This window comes from Macaca thibetana, chromosome 13 (assembly GCF_024542745.1).
Source record: "Macaca thibetana thibetana isolate TM-01 chromosome 13, ASM2454274v1, whole genome shotgun sequence".
In the NCBI taxonomy this organism is placed as follows: domain Eukaryota; kingdom Metazoa; phylum Chordata; class Mammalia; order Primates; family Cercopithecidae; genus Macaca; species Macaca thibetana.
The window spans coordinates 104,797,334-104,817,998 of NC_065590.1; the positions used below are offsets into that span (position 1 = coordinate 104,797,334).

Genomic DNA, 20,665 nt, shown 5'->3' on the forward strand with positions numbered 1-20,665 from the left:
TTTACCAATTTACTACCCAACTATAGCAATTCTATGCTGTTTGCTCCAGACCTAAATTAATCTCAGACTCCATTTAGATGTCACAGCTCACCATCACTGGTGGAGACATAATTCTGAAGAAAAGGTCATGAGCTTCCTGTAGTGAAAGTCATATAAGTCATCATCATGCTTTCCATGAAGGTCTAGTTCCCGGCTCCTCACCTGGTGTGCAACATGGCCCCTGAATAAACATCTAGGCTCCTTTCCTTTTCTGGTCTCATGTTGAGACCAGAGTCCAGAGAACAGAAAGGAGAGAGACTGCACTTCCTATACTATGAGAGATCAATCTACAGTTTGTTAAAGTGATCAGAATATATATGCTACAGTTGGAAATACATCATAGGTTATAACCTCTGTGTATTTCAACACATAACATTATCTGGACTTTTTTTTGTTGTACTACATTGGAGGACATACCCATTAGAAGTGGCAAAATGTTCCCATTTCTTTTCTCTTACAAATAAACAAATACATACATAAATAAACAAAATTAATGACATATGTATTTCCTAATACCAAAGGCTTTAACATGGGGAATAAACTAATACACGAAGTATAAAATATATTAGAAATAATTTAAGGAGGCAGGTGACAGATTAACTTAGCGGCAAAACATTTGGTTATATGGTGTAATTGCAAACTACAGAGAGATTTTTAATCTAAATGGTCGTTTGAGTATCCCCCAGTCCTTCTACATCCTGAAGGATTTTATGGTACCTTACTGCAGAGTACTTGATATCGTTTTTGAAGAAATCATACTGTATCAACTGAGCTACAATGTAACTGCAAAATGCAGACTGCAGTGTTGCTCTGCTGTGGCTCTGTGGCTTCATGATTCATTCATTTTTCCTCTTAAGCCATTTGAGGGCTGGTATCTCAGCTCTAAAAGTCATGCAGAGAATGGGTGGAAGGAATACAAATGCTTCACTGGAGCCAGATTCAGGCTGGGGCAGTTGTTGTCAACACGATGAGGTTGAATGAAATGCAGTGACAGTGTGGTAAGGGAAGACGTATTCTTTATTGCTATTGGGTCCAGGGATGCCTTACCTTAAGGGTAAAACATTAGACACTATGCTTATCAACACAGCAGGCTGTCATTGCAGTGAGTTACACCTACAGCTTAAGGTAACCAAAGCTGTTGAAACAATATTGTGCCTGTGTGTGTGTGTGCAGGTGCCCCATATCAAATATACATTGCATTTTCATAGACATGCACAAATGTGTAAGAAACACATATACGTGTATAAATCTGTGATTTAAAATACTGTGACAGTATTATTTACAGATTTCTTCCTTCTTAATGTAAGATAAGGTATTTGGGGGCAAATTTTAACTAAGAAAACCGAATTTATTATTAACACAACTATGATAAACTCATAGGGAATGATTACATGAATATGTGTGTATGTATGTTTGTGTACATACATATATATTCATTTAATTTGAACTTTATTTTTAAAGTACATTTGGAATGATTTTGAAGTAATAATATAATATATATATTTAAATGCCCAAATACTACCCAGAAGGTCATGATTTGACCTAAACACTCACATTTGCATGGGAATTTTATTGTGCTTATTTTCTTTTTAGAGGAATGCTTTGTCCTTTACAAAATGGACAAATACTCCCACTGTACCACAGTTCCAGTTCTATCATCATTTTTGGAGTCTCTCTTTACCCCACGGTGACCACACAACACGGAGAACTGTCCTTACCCACGTGCTGCTTGCCTGGGGAGCTCAGTGTCTCACACACTGAGGGGTATACGCTCCCATTTTTTTTCCGCCGACTGTAAATGACTCCTATTCTTTGCTCCACAGAACATCCGATGTGGTGCCCAATCAGCTGAAAAAGCTGCACAGACGTCATTAGTTCTGTGTGTGTGTGTGCGAATGTGTGTGCGTGTGTGTGTGTGAAAGAGAAAGAGAGAGGAGACTGCAGCTGCCTTGCCGCGTGCCGAGTGGAGTCTCCATTAGGGCAGCGCTATTGATTTCTGATTCGCACTGCAGCAACAGGGCTAGAGTGCAGAAGATAAAACCTCACATCTCAGAAACAGGAATTACAAAGACAAAAATAAGTAGATGATAGTTTTACACAAAAATCAAGCATCTGTTACCGAAGGAAACCAAAAGTGACAATTTAGCAAAATGTAAAGACTGTTTATAACATAGAATCAGGTGCACAGGAGAAGTAGAGTAAAATGAGTTCAGAAAAAATTATTCGTTCTAATTTTTCAACAGTTTTTTATGAGAGGTGATAATGGTCTAATTTCCAGAATGCCTTGAAAAACCCTGAAATACTTGGCAGAGATACTGCAAAGTCAAGCTTATCTGAGGGCAATCTTGAAGCTATGCCTGAGAATTTTAAACAACAAAATATCCAAGATTTATTTTTTAAATTGCGTTCGATTATCTTATTAGCTAGTAGCTTTCTCTATTTTAATTCTTTGTGTTGCATAATATCTAGGATACGGTAACAGGCTGGTTGCAAATGCTTGAAACAGAAATAGGTTTCTTCTTAGGCTGCGTTTCAGCATGTCCAACTGTGAGCCTGTGAAGCAAAGCATCGGAGTTCTCTCGAGGTCTGTTGCCTCGGATTTGGTTAGAAATTATTGAATCTGGAGTGTAAAAACCCTGTCTGGGCCTTTTAGGCAGCTTGATTTCAAAACTAGCCCTTCCGCCCCAAGACTTATCAACCGCCCCCCACCCCGTCCCAAAAGAAAAACGGAAGTAAGTTCAGCATTAAAATAATGGTGATGTCAGGCAGGCAGTCTGCATGTGAGCAGCAGAAAATTAGAAGAATAGAACCATCCATTCTCGTTTCCCCCCACGACACGCACGCACACATACATGCACACTCTCTCTCTTTCGCGCGCGCGCACACACACACACACACACACACAACACCAGTCAGTGAAGGGGAAAAAGGGTGATACCTTTTTAAAAAATGAAAGGCAGTAAGCCATTATTAGCAAGAGCTATATTGAGCATGCTTGCCAGACAAGCAGCAAAGCTGAGCTCCAGTTCCGCCCAGACATGTGCCTTGCCATTTTCATTTTAATCAGCCTGCTCAGGATGGCTGCTGATTCATTTTGCAGGATGTCCCCCTGGGAGCCAAGGTGGAAGCCTGAGGCGAGCTGCTATTGCATCAATGCAGCACATCAGAGCGAGAGCGCGGAGGCAGAGGGAGAAGAGAAAGCCTTCAGCACCGCATCCAGATTTCAATATGGCTAGTTAGAAGGTCCTGCATGAAACCGAGTCTATTGCAGAAAACATAATGAAAGGAAAAGAAAAGAAAAAAGTCACATTGTCGTTTCATTATCCGACTATTCTCTCCCCCAACCCCTTCCTGCCACCAACACACACACACACATGTACACATTTTACAGTGACCATGAAAGATTTCAAGCCACTCTGGGAAAGTGTGTGTGTGTATATGTGTGTGTGTGTGTGTACTATTTACCTGGTAACTAGCTGGGGTGGTATACCTGATTTAGCTGGAGACTTTGATTTGTAGGACTGACAACCTTATTATGCAGTGAGTTTATTATTGATATTATTCTGCTCTCGGTTGCCATGGCCACCTTGTGAGAGACATTCAATTTTCTCTCTTCCATCATCATTATCTATGAGGCCATCTGTTGTGGAAAATGAATTCAGCCTCATTTGCATGACTGATAAGCAATTTTTTTTTTATCTATTTAACAGAAGGTCATATGCCGGGGATTTGGAGCTTGTGAAAAAAAAATGTGGAAAAAAAAAAAAAGCCTAGGAGAGGATGAGTGGGAGTGTGTGCATGGGGGGTGTGTGGAAGTCAAACAGATCCCTGAGGCCTGCGAGCCTATCGCGCTGCATTTGTCATTCCTGCCCGGGCGACATTTTTTTTCCCTAAAAGCTACTGCACACTAAACAGAGTGAGGGAGCTTTTCCCTGCAGTCCTCTTGAAGCCCCCCTGGTTTTTTTGCTCATTGTTGGTGGGTGTATTTTAATTTTTTCATTCCCTGGACTATGGGTCATGATATCAATATTCACTGAAGACAAAAAGCCACCTTTTCTGCAGCTCGGTGGCTTGCATGTGTCTCATCATCCTTTCAAACTTGTGGTGGAACAGGGTTTTCTTCCCTGTCTGTGTGTTTTGAGCCAGCACAGTTACCAAAATTGAACTTGTCTTTCGCTTGTGAGCGGTTGTGGTCATTGTGAGGTACGTGATGCTCGTTAGGTTAATTTTTGGGGGACTTAGTGAGCAGGATGTGTTTTACCGTAGCTCAAGGGCTGAGGCTGCTGTTCCATTGTCTGCTCCTTTTTAAAGTTATTTTTATAGCATGGCTGGTAGCTGAAATGTTCCTGGACTGGAGGCTTTGTAATCCACAGAAAATCTGTCTTTAAACTAAAATGGGTATTAGGTTGCATGACTTAACTGTGATGTTGTTTATTAAGGAAAAAGATACAAAAACAAAACATGATGCATGTATAGTGCTTGGAGGATAAGAGGATACTGAAACAAAAAGTTCCCAGAGACTTGACTGGATTACTTTACATTACAAATGAAGCACATCATTTTATACAAAGGCAATTAAAATGTTAGATATTTTTGATGAATTTACCTAATGATAAGAAGAGAGTTGATTTATATTGTTTAAGTGGAGAAACTCAAATAAAGATTTTTAAATTTAACTTAAATGTTTGAAGTTAATAATAATGAAACAAAATGTAATTTATAACAGAAATATGTCTTTTTGTAACACCTAAATTAATAAACTAAAAGTTTAAATGGTACACTTTAGTTTTAAGATAGATCTGAATAAAGCAAAAATGTATATGTAAATATTTATATGAAAGTTAGTTATATAAAATAGAGAGAACAGATTTTGAATTTAGCATTAACCATGACAATTTCTTGTACCATCAAAGCTATGTAAGCTAAATAATTTCTAAGTTACTTAGAGTAAACGTATTTTATATAAGAGTCTTTTTGTTCAAATGTTTATATTTTTTACTAAACAAAATTAACATCATAGACAAAAGCATCCCAAAACCACCCTTATAGGCATATGAGGGTCTTTCTAATTGTTCAACTTCCTAAGTGTCATGTAGCTTTAAAACTAATAAAGTCATGTCTCCCATACAGATAAAAATGTAATTATTTTTAAAAGAAAAGTATTTTATACAATATTCCTTTTCAAAAACACAATAGCATTGCATTCCTATAAGTTTTCGCCTCTCAAGAACTTTGAATCCAAAGTGTTGATGGTAAGTTATAAATGCTACTAAGAGACACATTCCAGAAAAAAGGAAGTTTGTTTTTTCTGATTGACCTAAAAGAACATGTATGATTCTATCACCTCAAATGCAGTAAGTCAATTGCTTAAAAGTCTCCTTAAAGTTATATTTGAGTGACAAATTTTCTTTATTAACCAAAATAGACCACTGCTTATGTGTTTTTGTGATGGTACTTTACCTGATTGCACTTTGAAAACTCTTACCATACTATCATACACTTTTCATAAGCAATAACAGTTGTTATATAATCCTTCTGGTTTTAATCAGCCATATTTCTTTATATTTTAGCTTGAGTTTCAGAGAAATAAGTTTATTTTAAACATTAATCGTGCATTTAAAGAATTTAAAACAATAAAATTCTGGTAGATTAAGAATATTATTTAAAGTGACATCAGCTTTCTCAGAGGACTATAGTTTAAGCATCAGTAATATGAGATCTGGATCTATATTATAATATGAAGGATTAAGTTAGTGCCTTTTGGTCTGTACATATAGTCTTCAGATTTGTGAATCAAAATTGTCAACATCTAAAAAAAACCTCTGAAGTCGCACAATTGATTTTTGCTTCCTCCCCACCCCCACCCCCAAAAAGTTAATTACCAATCTTGGTTGGATTCTTCCTTGCCTCCCTGACATTTGACTGCTGCTAATTCACTGATTAATCTCATTAATGTGATTATAGTAGGATTTAGAGTTGGCTGCCATTGTTCTGTAGACAGTGCTATTCAGGCTGAGCACTTGCCACCTCATTCAGTTTTGCTGTGAATTTTCAAAGGCTGGTGGAGTGAGCTATTGTGAGCAGGCTTCTCTGCCTTCCCTTTCAGCACCAGGAGCTGTCCGCAGCTGATAGCGATTGCATTCAACAGTGACTGACTTCCTCCTAGTTTATTGGCAATGTGAAAATGGCTCACTTTCATCACCTTAATGATTGTGCTAGTTGAGGTAGAAGTAGGAGAAGCCTTCATGGTCACATTTGGATGTTTTGAAGATGGTGGCAGCAAAGATATCTATACTTGAAGATTTTTATTTAGTAAAGACTTTCCATCTGCCATTACACACACATTGTACTCTATTTCCAAATACTCAAACTTATCAATACGTTAAAAATTACTTGTATATATGCATAGTTGTGGGTTGAAAAATTATAAACATTATTACTTTTCAACTGTAAAATTTTCTCCAAATACATGTAATTATTAATAAAATTCATCTTTGAAAAGATGTACCAGGACTATCTGGTGTCACAGGCAGAAAGTATGCATGACACACAAATTTCAACTTTTCTTTAGTTAGACTTGTAGCCAGCTGCAGAACTTATGCCAATTTCACAAATTTGTGTTAGAAGCTGAGATCAAGGTAAAGGCCCAATAATTTGTGACCACATATGAGTGGTGTACAAAAATTCCTAAAGGAATATGAGTACATAGTCTTCTTTGGGGTTATAAAGGCTGTCAAAGCATGACCTTAGGACTATGTGGATACTTTCAGAGAATGAGACTTCTTTAATATGCTGTTTTCACTGTCCCTGTTATGTTTTTCACCTAATTTGTTTATTTAATTTTTACTCTCTTGAAAATGTTTCTATTTTGTCCATTACTCTTGAATATACCCAATTATTTCACTGTCTGATGTTTTCTGTCTGCTTTCTGTGTCAATGTTTAAGAGACTAGGGAAAAGAAATAAGTGATTATGCAATTTCAAAGATTTGTAAAGTTTTTCTATTTGTTACAATTATACTTAAAATTAAAAATATTGAGTTCATAATCTGTTCAACTGCTTTTATAAATGCTTTACAGGTATAATTTTTAAAAGCCAATAACTTCTCTGTGAAAAATTAATTTTGTCAAGTAAATAATGTTTTCAAAGTCACATGCATAAACTAGATTTTCAACTCTACCTGTAAGCCAATCTAATTTGAGGGACAGATATTATTTTAAAAATACATAATATATAATCTGAAAGACTTTGTTTACTTGCATATTTTGGTGGACACATTTTAACTTCAAACAACTTAAAGGCCTATCTACTCTTAAATGTTTTATATTAAAAATCTCCTCTGTGGAATTAGGGGGACTAGTCAGACGCTTTTTGGTAATGACCACTCTGCCCTGCACTTACAGTTTGGTTTGGCTGGGTGTCCCTTTTAGACCAGGGCTATAATTTTCAATGAATAATCAGTTTTTCCAATGTGTGTTGTCCTTTGCCAGGAAGTCTACCTTGAGGCGCAGTCTTTCCAGAACTCTGTTCAGGAGGCAAATGAATGGTAGACTCAGAAAGAGAGACCGACAGTTTTGCTAAATTCTTATAATCAAACTACTCCATTGCATAATTTGATTGCAGTGACATTATGCACTTTCCTATTTTCAAGTTTTTAAGAGTTCTTTTTATGAATATCTTCTTTTTTATTTGAAAAGTTGTGTAGTATCCTTTAGAAAGGAGTAACTGAGGATAAACTTGAACAAAAACTTGTGAATAACATATTTTTCACCAAGCTAAGTTTCATAATGCTGTATTCTACACAACACCTGACATGGATCTGCATTTCTTCCAAACTAAACTGAAGATAAAAGATACCACAAACTTGAAGAAGAAATTAGATGTAGGTTTGTGTTTGTGTGTGTGTGGTTGGGGTTAGTGTCATATCTACATATCATGGTTGCTGGTATGAAAAAGATATTTTAAATTGGCATGACACCCCCATAATTAAAGTATTGCCTGTAGTGACCATAACTCATATGAAATAATACAAATATTCTACTTTTACAGTAATTTGTTGTATGATTTTTTTCTGATATTAGATTATTTAAAGGCAACAGCTATCCATTTTTTCCATCAGTGGGCTATTTCAATGCAATGTGGTTCAGTTTGTAATATCTTTGTGTCTTGTCTCTTCTCTCTCTTTCTCTCCACTTTCCTTTCTCTCTCTTCTGCCCTCTCTCTCTTTAACTCGGTCCCTGTTTGTCTGTTTTGCCACCCTCTCTTCTCTCTGTGTTTCTTTCACACCTGCATTGTTCCAGCATACACAATGATTTTTCTATGCATGTTTCCACAATGGAAGTGTTTTTGGCTTTGACATCATAATGAGTCCTCAGGGTATCTGTAGAAGTAATCAGAGATGGCAGAGAAAATGTACGCCAGGTGTTATAAAACTAGAAAGAATGCATAAATGCTTATTTATTAGATAGAGAAAGACTGATAAACATTGCTGTATTAGGCTATTCTGCTAGGAAAATTTTCCAACCATGTACCTCTTTTAAAATAATCTCTGCTCCCCACGTGGTGATTATCGGAAAAGTGGGGGGGTGAATATTTTAGTCTCAGTGTAAGGAGTATTGTGTTGTGAGAAGATGGAATGATACAGGACATTCTCTTAAAGCTTTCCTTGCTTTCAGACTGCAGTGGTGTCTAGCAGGGCTCGACAGGAAGGGAATTGCAGTCTCTGTAGTAACCAGTAAGTCTGGTCCCGACACATCAGGGAAGAGCTTGGTCTTCAGAGGAATTACCTCTGAGAGCTGGAAGAGGGTGTTCCTGGTAACTTGGGGCTTCTCTGTCAGTCTCCCCACGGAAACCACAGTCAGCACTGTGCTCTGTGGAAAGCCTGCAGTGGCTGCTCCCTCGTGCTGTTCTGCTCTCGACTCTCACTCACTGTGGATAGTGGGCTGGTGAAGTGCGGGCGCCAGAGGGTAGGGGTGAATGGAATGGAAACACAGAGGGAACTGTGACCAGCACGTGCGATGGTCTCTCCACGGCAGACAGAGCCCTGCGTGGGTGAGAAGCAGACTGCGGAACAGGATTTGGCTTGATGGCCACCAGCTCTTCCACAAAAAGGTACTTCTTTCCTTTTATTGTAAAGGTTACATAGGATTTTTTTTTTTTTTTTCCTGGTGGTTGCAGTTCCCAGTTCTTCTCTTAAGTACTTCAAAAATAGTTGTTTCTCTACCTGCCTGCCTAGCTCCAGCTCTCATTTGATTGCATACACAACACTTCCTAAAGTCTCTTGGTTTGGCATGTGAACACGCCGACAATGGACCGTCTCTCAAAAGAGCTTCTCCTTCAGTGTAATGCCATTGTGGGCACCGATATGTCTGCATGCTGCCTGGAGTTGTTGTTAAACATGAGTCTGTGTATTCAAGGCTAGTTTCCAGGGGCGAGGGTGGGAGGTGCTAAAGTTGCCTTTATGATTTAATGTAGCCTTTCATAACGGTGAGTGTTATAGGAGAGAGGTTTGCAGAGAGTGAAACGGTATAGTCACCACCAGAGTAAAACATCTATGACTTAATTCAAGAAGCCATTTATAAAATCAGCACTTTTTTAAGCCAGAAAAAAATGCTAATGAACATCAGGTATCTATGTTCCCTTAGTTATTTTAAAAACCTTATAAGGTCTTGTCTTTTCAAAGAAAACTTTGTCTATATTTTTTTCTTCAAACAATACTAAAAGGTGAAAAATGTTTTAACTTTCTTAGACAAGAAGTTTCATGTCTTTTGTTTTAAAAGAAAATGATACAAGAAGCTCATACTGAAACAGAATAATATAGTGTGGTTGGCAACCCAAAAAAGATTTTAAGAATCAGTTAGAGTTAACTCTTGTGTCACCATTCTTTTATTTTAAGAAGTGACAGGTTTTGGAACCTCTTTTTGTTTTGCTTGGATGTTAACCGGCAATGCCATTTAAAATACTGTAGGTTCAGCTTATTTCTGTGAGGTTTCTTTGGCCACAGCATGAATTTACCATAACATCAATGATAGGGGAGATATTTTTAGATAGACTGCCTTAGCTGGTAGCTGCTAACAGCCTGACTCCAGTATTTACAGTTCTCATCTATTACATTAAATACAGCACTGCTCATGATACACATTCTGCTCTAGAGATTTAGGGGCCTGTGGGTACAAGGCAAGCAGCATACAGCACACATCTCCACTCGTGTCTGCCTGTGTTGCAAGGTTGATACACAGGAAGGTTAGAAACTGCTGGTTTAATCCACAGCTGTAGTTTGAAAAATATCTAGATCAGCAGTGAAGTTCCCTCCCACCTTAGGGTTTGGGGAAGTGGATATGTTTTGTGTTGCTTCAAGGAGGCAGCCTGAGACAGGGTAAGTCAGCAGGATGCTTCCGAGGCTCTTCTGCTGCAGCGATGTGGTCTCTGAGGGAGCCTGAGCCTGGTGCACGCAGCCCAGGCGGGACTCGCAGCCCGGCGCTGTCTGTCTGCTGCCTTTTGATGGAGGCTGCGCTTCACCCGCCCGGCAGAGCGCTGTACGCATGCCCGTCTTCCCTGTCGTTTAGTGGTGTCAACTTATTAATTTCCATCTTCGACTTCAGGCCTGTTAGTTTCCTGTCTGAAAGCATTATTACTTTTGTCCATGTGGCAAAATAATTAGCATACAGATGAGAAGTGGCCCCTTGCCTGGGCGCCGGTAGAGAGAAGATGTGCAGTGGAAAGTTGATTGGATGAATGGAGAACAAATGGTGGGCGTTCAAAAGCATTAGAAGAGTTTTGTAGTCGTGGAGCAGGTTGGAGAATTTTCTGGGTGAGTCCCTAAGATGGAAGGCAGGGGTGGCTGCCGTGGGAACAACTGCTCGTCAGACACTGGCTTAGCCGAAGGTGCCAAGTGCGGCTGCAGGCACAGATAATTCACTGGGACGACTTTGTTTTGCAAGTCTTGAGGCTGCTCTTTGATATCCCCTCCAGGTAAATATGTCCTGTGCTCCCTGTCTTCTCCAGAGCGTTTGTTCCGCTTCCCAAAGTGGAGCAAAGTTCAACTCCTGATGGTCAGTAACAAAAGAATAGTCATTTGCTGCTGGTGTGGGGTAGCGGCTTCATCCGTCTTCGTGTGCATGTGTCTGAAGTGGAAATTAACTGTTTAGATGTGATTGTTTTTAGAAACTTACAGCAGCCATTATTCAATGTGTTTAATTAATATTTTCTGAAACCGTGCATCGAGACCAGCAAAATTAGCAAATGTTGTTTCAATTAAAGCCCAGACATAATTAGTTTTGACTAGTATGTATTTTTCCTAGCTGGAAGATGATTTTAGCTAATTTAACCAGCAACTTACTGGAGATTGTGAAAATTGAACTGAAGTTTCTATTGATCTGTAGAATCTACAACTAGGAAATGTAGAAATTAGCACACAGTGATACTCTCAGTTCTTTTCAGAAAAATGGAGATCATTTTTGCAAATCAGTCTTCTGAGTTGAGAAGTAAGAATAAAGAGCTTGCTGGAATCCTAATTTTCTATTGTCATCAGTGACACATTTCTTATATAATTCTGTGACTGTACTACTGCAATATGGGTGTTTTAATATTTAGTTAAATATACTTCCATCTGGGGGAATTCACAGATAAATAGTTCTATCCTGTTTTAATAATTCCGATTCTCCCTAAAAGGCAAGGTTTTTCGTTTTAACTGACCTAATTATTTCACCTGCTTTTTAGGTAGAACTCAAGTAGAAATTGTTATTCTTTAACTGTCTTTTTATAGATTCCTGAATATTTTAGATCACTTGATCTTATTTTGCTTTTATTTTAAGCTTTTTTTTTCTAAAGAGTTGCTTTACTTTAGCTGTTTGCTTTAAACAATAACAGTGAATATTTGACAGAAAATACAACTTTTGGGGGGAGGGGAAAATATTTTCTGTTTAAAAAAATATACCTTTTCAAAAAATAAGGAAACCACCTTTAACGAATCTAAACCTCAAACACAAGGTATTGAAAAACATATTAACCCTTCATGTGAAGCTGCTGAAACTTGGCTTTCATCATTTTCCCTCTCATCCTGCAAGTTTCTTAGTACTCACATTGAGCTTTTTCTGCATAATAGGTAAATTATCTATTGTTTTTTTCAATGTGTGTGTGTTTATACACACAGACACATTTCTTTTTCTATTTCATTTTTAAATTTGCTGGTAAACTAGAATGAGGGAAAAATTGAGTTTTTAAAAATGTAACTCAAGCAGTTTTAAATATCAAATTGTTTTCAAGCAGATTCATGAAATCTTACCTAGAGAAAAGTCATAAAGTCATAGTTCCATTATTGTCTCATGGCTACATTTCATGTTAGAGTTGAACCAAGCTTTATATGATTAATGTAGCTGCTTTTAGCTTTATGATGATGGTTTATAACTTTCTTGGGGCAAAATATCAGCATTTACTTTTTAACCTCACCTTGTGCATTTCTATGCGGAGATCCCTGAAAGCCCCTTCTCCGATGCTCTTTGTGCCTGGCTGCCTTCAAAGGTGGAGCCCAGCTGTTTTTTGTTTGTTTGTTTTGTTTTTTTCTTAGGGTCAAAATTGTGTCATATTAGTCTCCACTCCACGGAGCCTCATGTGCCACTCTCTGTCACGTTTGTTCTCAGGCCGTGGAGCAGGCTCACAGGCAAAGACACGGAAAGGTCCCAGGACTGGAAACAGGCTGATGTGCACCTGTCTGAAAAGGTGATTTCTGAGGGAATTTTTCCCTGTCTAGTTGGACTCTAAGGTTGAGTGTCAACTTTGGAAAGAAAAGCAGCCTTTTATGGCAAAATTTTTAATCAATTGATGTGATTCCAAGGTGTGAGTCCAAAGATGAAGCCCTCCTTTACTTAAATGCCCTGTGTAGGCAATGCTGGTCAGTGTGGGGCGTCTGCTGTCTCAGTGGGCCTGCTCTGCTCACCGAAGCCACAGAGGGCATTGCTTTGGTGGGGTTTCCATTGATTGTGAATGAAAAAAAAAAAAAAAAAAAAAACCAGGTAAATATTTTTTATTAAAAAGGTTATTTGACTGTATTCCCTTTAAAATTCAGTACTGTTGTGTATTTTTGCACTCTTGGGATACTATAATTCCTCTCTTCCATGGTTTTGTGAGTGCATGCATGTGTGTATTTTTAAAATGCCAGTGTGAAAATGTGTGTAAGCTGACAATATTTGAGCCATAGGGTTAGTATGTGTGCCATGTAAGCCTGCTTTAGATGTGTTTGTGCACTCATTAATATAGTTGAAAGAACTTTAGGACTCAATATTGCATACTGACTGCTTTTTACTGAAGTCTGACTGTTTACATAGAACACTCCAATTGCTTCAAAGAAAATTACCTCAAGGATATTGGGCATTTGCTTGAGAAATTTTCAAGTGTGGAATGTCAGGTTTAGGACTCTAAAGCAAACAACTCATGAATTAATAATTTATGGGGGTCTTTTTTTTTTTAGTACATTGACAAAGATTTTCATTATAGGATTTCTAGCTCAAACACTGTTCTGAGTGGTGCCTTCATGCCGTTATCTCAACCTAAATGCACAGTGTGTTTTAATGGACCTCAACAGAAAGATTTTTCGAAAGTCAGCATCACCTCTTGATTCCAGGGGCTACCACACCACTGAACCCTAAAAGCAATGGACCATTCTTAGAGGCTGACTTTAAATTTGGCCCAACCTCCCCTCCCTGGTGCACGTATTCCACCAGCCTGTGCCATCTGAACAGAAGCTGAAAGCACAGAGCTTTGTCGCCATGAAACAATGCTAGCCAGACTGGTTGTAGAAATAATCGAGTCTGCAGGGCACCCCATAGAGAGCCATCAAACCGAGTCTGCTCTGGAGCTGTCTGGTAGCTTGTGAACATTCGGAAATCAGTGCCGCATCTGCCGGTGGACCCTGTGCTTCTCTGAAACTCCCACCTGCCCTAATGCATCTGGGCAAGAGCTTTTCAGAATCCAGTTTCCTCCAGGATAAATTTAATACGTCTTGAGGGCCAGGCACAAGCAAATTGATTCTATCTCTGCACCAGAAAAACTCATCAACATCTGTAAGAACACAGATTTTCAACAACCCCAGGATTAGGGGATGCTATTTTGTAAAATATATTCCAAGCCTCCTCCCTTCATACCTCATGCCAGCATGGCATTTTTTAATTAGGAAGTTGATTAAAAAGGGCATGGTAGACCACGGATGTATGGTCTCCTGGCATCCATCCAGCTGTTTGTTGTCTGGGTCGTGGAAAGCGTTGCTCATCACCAGTTGCAGGAACGAGGGGGAAATGATTATAAGGGATGGCAAGAATGAAACTGTTCTGCTGTCCGTGCTAATGGCAGCTGATTGTGGCTTCATCTGAACCAGGTTTTCCTGCAGATAGACTTACCGACTTCCTTCATGAGACAGAGACCACTCGTACTTGGAAATAACTTGGAAATTTAGAAACTCGGTGTATTATTCCGTGGTTCTGATTTTTCAGTGATCAATAGGATAAGTCATAATGACTTGTATTTTCTGGATTCAAACCTGTTTTTGGCCTCGTGTCCTGTAGGTTGGTGTCAATGATGGTAGTTGTTCTAATGCTGCTTGGCTGTTTGCCTTCAAGAGTACCTGGTTTGGCTTTTGGTTGTTTCCCCCACCCCCCAAGGGAAATTCCTTTCTTTGCTGGCTTTCTTTTTTTTTTTTTTTTTTTTTTAGGACTTAGAGTATATTTCACAGAAATAAAATTTTATGCCTAATTGTAGTGTCCCTATGGCTAATGTGGTGTGAATGAGCACCACGTTATGAATTTAACCCTGTCCATCCCTCTCACCCTCTTATTGTATGAGCACTTTCCCAAGACCAAGCATACTAAAGAAAGCAGTGAAAAGACAGCCATGGATGAGGCTTGACATGCTGCCAACACCAAGACCCTCATGCCCAGGGCAGAGGCTCTGGGGCTGTTACACATCACTCTGGGAAGATGCTCAGTGCTCAAGATCAGGGGACTATGTCTGCACCCCAGTGGGACTTTTCAGCCGCTGGGGTAGCAGTTCTCCCTTTTGTTCTCCTTCCCTCCAAACCTACTTGTACGTATATTAATTAGTTTTAGATTCTGCATTTTAAAGTTTTCAGTGATAGACCAGCTGGAGTTAGCAACAATGGTGGGCAGGCAGGGGCTCTCCTCACTGTCCTGTTCTAGAAAGAAAATATCAAAGTCAATGCTGAAGACAAAAGGCAAGACTCCTTAAGGTCAGCACCTCCCTTCCCTCTTAGCACTGTAACTGAATAATTAATACAATGTGCATATATTGAGCACCTACTATGTGCAGAGCCAAATGAGACAGACTGAGTAACAAATTTCTGCCCCACAAATGTCAGGTAATGTGTGTACGTGTGTGTGTGTGTGTGTGTGTGTGTGTGTGTATACATATGCATATTTCTGATAAAGGGTAATCAGAAATACTTCTAGGTTTACTTTTCTTGAATGCATTTTGAAATAGATTAAAGCATTCTTATGACTTAAGAAGAAGAGTTGGGTGAACCTTGAGGCCCCTTTCCTGGGTAATCAGTACTTCAGGAATCCAGGTGACCATTCCAAAACTGATCACTCAACAGCATGGCATTGAATCACCATATTCTCTGTTCGACGGCACGTATGATTTCAGTGTACTGACTGCTTACAGAATCAAGAGTTACACATTGTTGAAGGTTCTGGATAGTCAGCCCTCATCCATCATGGTTTCTAAGTACACGTTCCCTGTCCCCTTCCATTTTGCAGAGTTACAATCGCAGCAAGCCTTCGCTTACCTGAGAAAACACGAAACAGTAAACAGAATGCTCTTTGGAGGAGGGTGTTGGTAACTGTCGGGGGTCTGTTTTGCAGTTTCTGAGCTGTTGATACCAGAGATCAACAACAGAACATTTTGGATTTGGCATGGTGAAGCCCTAGGTTATTGACTGAGGGCCAACCTTCCAAGCAAACAGGAAGATCCCTTGTGTCATATTCACTTGTCTCTGCCTTCTCAGTGACATAAGCAGTCCTGTCACAGTGCAGACAGCTGAAAGGGGCGGCCAACCTGGTTATCCACCGGCTCACCATTGGCTGCAGAAACATCAAAACAAAGAGGAGAGGAGAATTCAAATTAGAAACTGGTCATGTATTTCAGACAATTCCAATGACTATTTGCCACATTTCCCTTGAGTCAGACCTGATTGCACATACCTGCCTATTTAGAATTAAGAATTTTGCCATTATACCCTGTAAAAGACAGGTTGGGTTAGAATTCGCATTTTACATTCTCTCAGGATATGGAAATTTAAGGAGCTCAAGCATCAAAAAGCCACATGTCTTTGCTTAAAAATGGAATTCTGCGATTATATAAAGTGAGGAGGGTTGGTTGATGCTAGGTTCTTGTATATAATAGGAAATAAAATCTTAATAATCTGCTCAGATACATTTCAGATCAATCTCTTACTTGTCCTTTGTTTAATGTGGCACATTAGGTACGGAATTAACGTATGAAATTTTCCACTGAATTTCTGAATCTGCCAAGACGTTTTACAATTCTTTTCATAGTCCTGAGAACAAGAATGGAGGTAGTTTTGCTGCCCAAGTGTTTTTTTTTTTTTTTTTTTTTTTTTTTTTTTTTTTTTTTTTTTTTTTTTTTTTTAGCTAATATGCTGTTACTGGGATTATATTAGCTCAAAAACAATCCTTTTCCCTAAGAGACCCACACCCATAGTGCCAGCCAAGAAATGAGGTATCTGTTCTCCAGGGACAAGTTAACACACCTGTTTACAAATGGGCAAAGCCACCTGTTCATCTAGTTTTAAAGTTAATGATCAAAACAGTATCTGATCCTAGGGGTTAGTAAGAGTGGAAAGGCAAATTTGTGAGACAACAGGTAACATCTCATTTTTATTACCTAACATTTCAATGTATGTATATTAAATGTGGAATTAGTTAGAAAACACACTAAGCCTATGATAAATATTCCAAATGTTAAATATCAACATTCCACGGATTAGGTGCAGAAGTTGTGTAAGGAGTAGTACAGTCAATGATAGAGTACATTTCATGCTTCACATTTTCACAATCCAACATACGCAAATTGAATCATGTGTTTTAGCCTCAAAGGCATAACTGAAGCGTGAGGCTTGCTGATTGGGCAGTCAGCATTGCAAAAATGGCCTCTTTCAATAAAAAAATCAGTAAGCGATTTTCACACATCTCATCCTTCCTCCAACGAGATCGAGTCTCTTTCCTTCCTGCTGTGACTGGGGAGCGTGTGGCTCCGGCCCTTACAACACCATGGTCTCCAGCTGTTTGGCTTGCCTTAGCGCCCCTCCTGGCTCCTGCTCTTGGAGCTTTTAACTAAGGGCACGGTCAGGAGGATAATTACAAAATCCCTTGATTGATTATTTTGGTCTCTTCCAAGAGTCAGGAAGACTTTACTCTGCCTGGTCTGGTTATATCGGCTAAGGCTGCACATGTGTTATAAGCTTCTGACTAATTCTCCAAAATAGGAGCAATGACCCATGACACAGGGTAATTTCATCTTTCCATTACTTTCCAGGAGGCTATTTTTACCTAATATTAAACATTTTTTCATTTTTATTTTTTGTCTTTTTTAAAATTTCTAAGTGAGATTTTGCACCCATAGTCAACCTAGACAGTGACGTAAAGTCCCTGTGAAGGAGCCCTGTGTTGGGAAGAGCTTCCTCCTAGGTCAGCTCTCCATAGAATTCAGAGATGACTTGAAACAAATGACCGCAGCTTTCTGCCTCTAAGGACCCTTGTTTAAAGTGAGAGAGTCCCAGTTCTAAGGCTTGATGACTGCATGTTTGGCATCCTCACACGGACAGCAATTTCAAAGGCAATTTCAAAGGCATTCCTGTGTAACAGTGGGCATCATGCTATCAGCAGGGCCACACCGACGGGCCCCTTGTTTATCACCACTTTGCAGAGAAGTGCAAATGCAAACCCAACACCAGAAACCTGCAGTATTTAGAGTAGGTGCTATTGCTTGATTGATGAGTCTAATCTGGGACTACCAAAGTCAGACAGGTTGACAAGAAATTAATCTCATCAAATGCTTCTTGGTCATCTAGAAAAATCACTGGACCAGCTGGGCGAGGTGGCTCATGCCTGTAACCCCAGGACTTTGGGAGGCCAAGACGGGCGGATCACAAGATCAGGAGATCGAGGCCATCCTGGCTAACACGGTGAAATTCTATCTCTACTAAAAATACAAAAATAAAAATAAAAATAAAAATTGGCTGGACATGGTGATGGACACCTGTAGTCCCATCTACTCAGGAGGCTGAGGCAGGAGAATCGCTGGAACCCGGGAGGCGGAGGTTGCAGTGAGCCAAGATCGCGCCACTGTACTCCATCCTGGGTGACAGAGCAAGACTCTGTCTTGAAAAAAAAAAAAAAAACAGAAAGAAAGAAAGAAAAGAAAAGTCACTGGACCATGTGACACTCAGACATGTAACTGAAACCTAACTTTGCCTTAAGTTATTTTCTCTATTAATTTTATACATTTTGTAACCAGAATTTTATCTTACTTTACACAAATAATGCCAGCTGTAGGCGGTGGGTTGCCCTGACAATTCACAGAAACGTACATGCCATGGCAGCGCTGCAGTTACTACTTGGTTTCTCTCAAGCCACTCTGGTGACTACATGAGTCTTCCTAACTTCTCATGATGTAGGCCAGGGAGATATATGTCATTAACATGACTTGACATAATACTTAAGGAAATAGCCCCATCAACTTTATGTATTACTTTTCTTTTTAAAAGCAGTATTTGGGGTATGCACAGGTTAAGCAGGAATGCGTTTTTAGCAGCTAAAATCTATTATACAATCCATGTCCTACTTCTGGTCTCCTAGAGCAGAAGGCACCCAAAATGACAAGCAAGAACTCGTGGGTACAAATAAACACTAGGTTTTTACCATGGTAGCCGATGGCATGTTCTCACCAACTCAAAAGAGTGGGCCTGAATATTGTCCCCAAAATATCCCAGCGACATAGAGAAGAACATCAGGCCCACAGTGGGAAAAGGAAAGGAGTCTGAGAAATCAAGCTCAGGTCGAGGTTGGGCAGTTGTCTCTCTCCACACCTGAATCTCAGACTCCTGACCTGAGTCAAAGGAGCCTTTCCAGGTCACTATTACCAAGGAAGCTCCATTGGGAAAATTCAAACACGGATATGTTTTATTTAACAAAGCAATCCACTCTTTCAAAAGTGCGAATTTCTACATGTAGAACTTTAAGTATTGGGAAATGCTTCTCATATGAAAATAAATGAAGAGGTGTAACAAAAGGAAGGTAACTATGTGTAGAATGAATGGGCCTGGAAAGAAAACAAACGCAGAAATATTTTTATCCATTTGAAATTAAAAATAGTAAAAAATTTACAGGCAATAGAAATATGCTTCAGACATACAGTTTGGCTATTCCCAATTCTTACTTAGAGTGAGATGTTGTAAACCTAGACCAACTAGAAGACTCATACTTTTGGAAGATCATAAAATGAGTAAAGTTAAGTGCCAAGGACACATACTGTCTTGTATATAAATTCAAACTGTTGATAAATTATATTGAGAAGCTAATAAAAACAGACTATCAGGAAGGCACCCTGAAAGCAATAATAACAATGGCTAATACTTAGTATGTATAGTAAATTGAGTGCTTTCCTCATGGGTTATATCAGCCAAAGCCCACAAAAATCTATAGGATTGCTGTAGGCACTACTATTATCTTCATAATCATAAAATAAGTAAACATATTTATTAAAGAGTTCAGGTTATCTAGGATATATACTGTTTAGGAAACCAAACCCCCAATACAAACTTTTCATAGACAGAGAAAATATTGATGATTTTCTACATCCTCAATTTAATGCTTGCTTTGACTGCCAACAATGATTTTCAATAGACCAAACACTTATTTACTGAATGTCTGTAGGTGCAAATCTTAAGCCAGTGTAAGGCATAGTCCTTGCCCTTAAGAACTGAAAATCCAGCTGAGGACCCAAGACATAACCAGAGAAAATGTTATAATGTCAACAATCTCCCCAAAAGTTTTCAGGGACAATTGACACACTAACAGAAATGTGCTGTGCCCTCTGGAGTTCCCCATGTGAGTTTCTGAAGTGTCCCTGAGATAGAAAGCACAGAGAAGCTTTACATTCAAGTCTTTAATCCATATTGAGTCAATTTTTGAGTAAGATTTAAGGAAGGGGTCCAGTTTCAATTTTCTGCATATGGCTAGCCAGTTTTCCTAGCACCATTTACTAAATAGGGAATCCTTTCTCCATTGCTTGTTTTTGTCAGGTTTGTTGAAGATCAGATGGTTGTAGATGTGCAGTCTTATTTCTGAGATCTCTATTCTGTTCTATTGTTCTATGTGTCTTTTTTCGTAATAGTACCATGCTGTTTTCATTATTGTAGCCTTGTAATATAGTTTGAAGTTGGGTAGCATGATACCTCCAGCTTTGTTCTTTTTGCTTAGGATTGTCTTGGGGGAGGGAGAACATTGTGATAAACAGCTACTGTGTATGGAGCTTAATACTTAGGTTATGGGTTGATAGGTGCAACAAACCATCATGGCACATGTTTACCTATGTAACAA

General features: G+C 39.0%; 1 protein-coding gene across 21 annotated transcripts in view; it reads left to right on the forward strand.

The window, feature by feature from the left end:
* Nucleotides 1–3,831: 3,831 nt before the first annotated feature.
* Nucleotides 3,832–20,665, forward strand: part of MYT1L (myelin transcription factor 1 like) — a 536,335-nt gene continuing 519,501 nt past the window's right edge. For 7 of the 21 annotated variants that reach the window (XM_050753186.1, XM_050753184.1, XM_050753194.1 and 4 more), the window contains exons 1-2: nucleotides 3,878–4,242; nucleotides 9,074–9,149. The gene's annotated coding sequence lies outside the window, so the exon portion shown is untranslated. The other 14 variants (XM_050753189.1, XM_050753190.1, XM_050753188.1 and 11 more) reach the window with 9 other exon arrangements.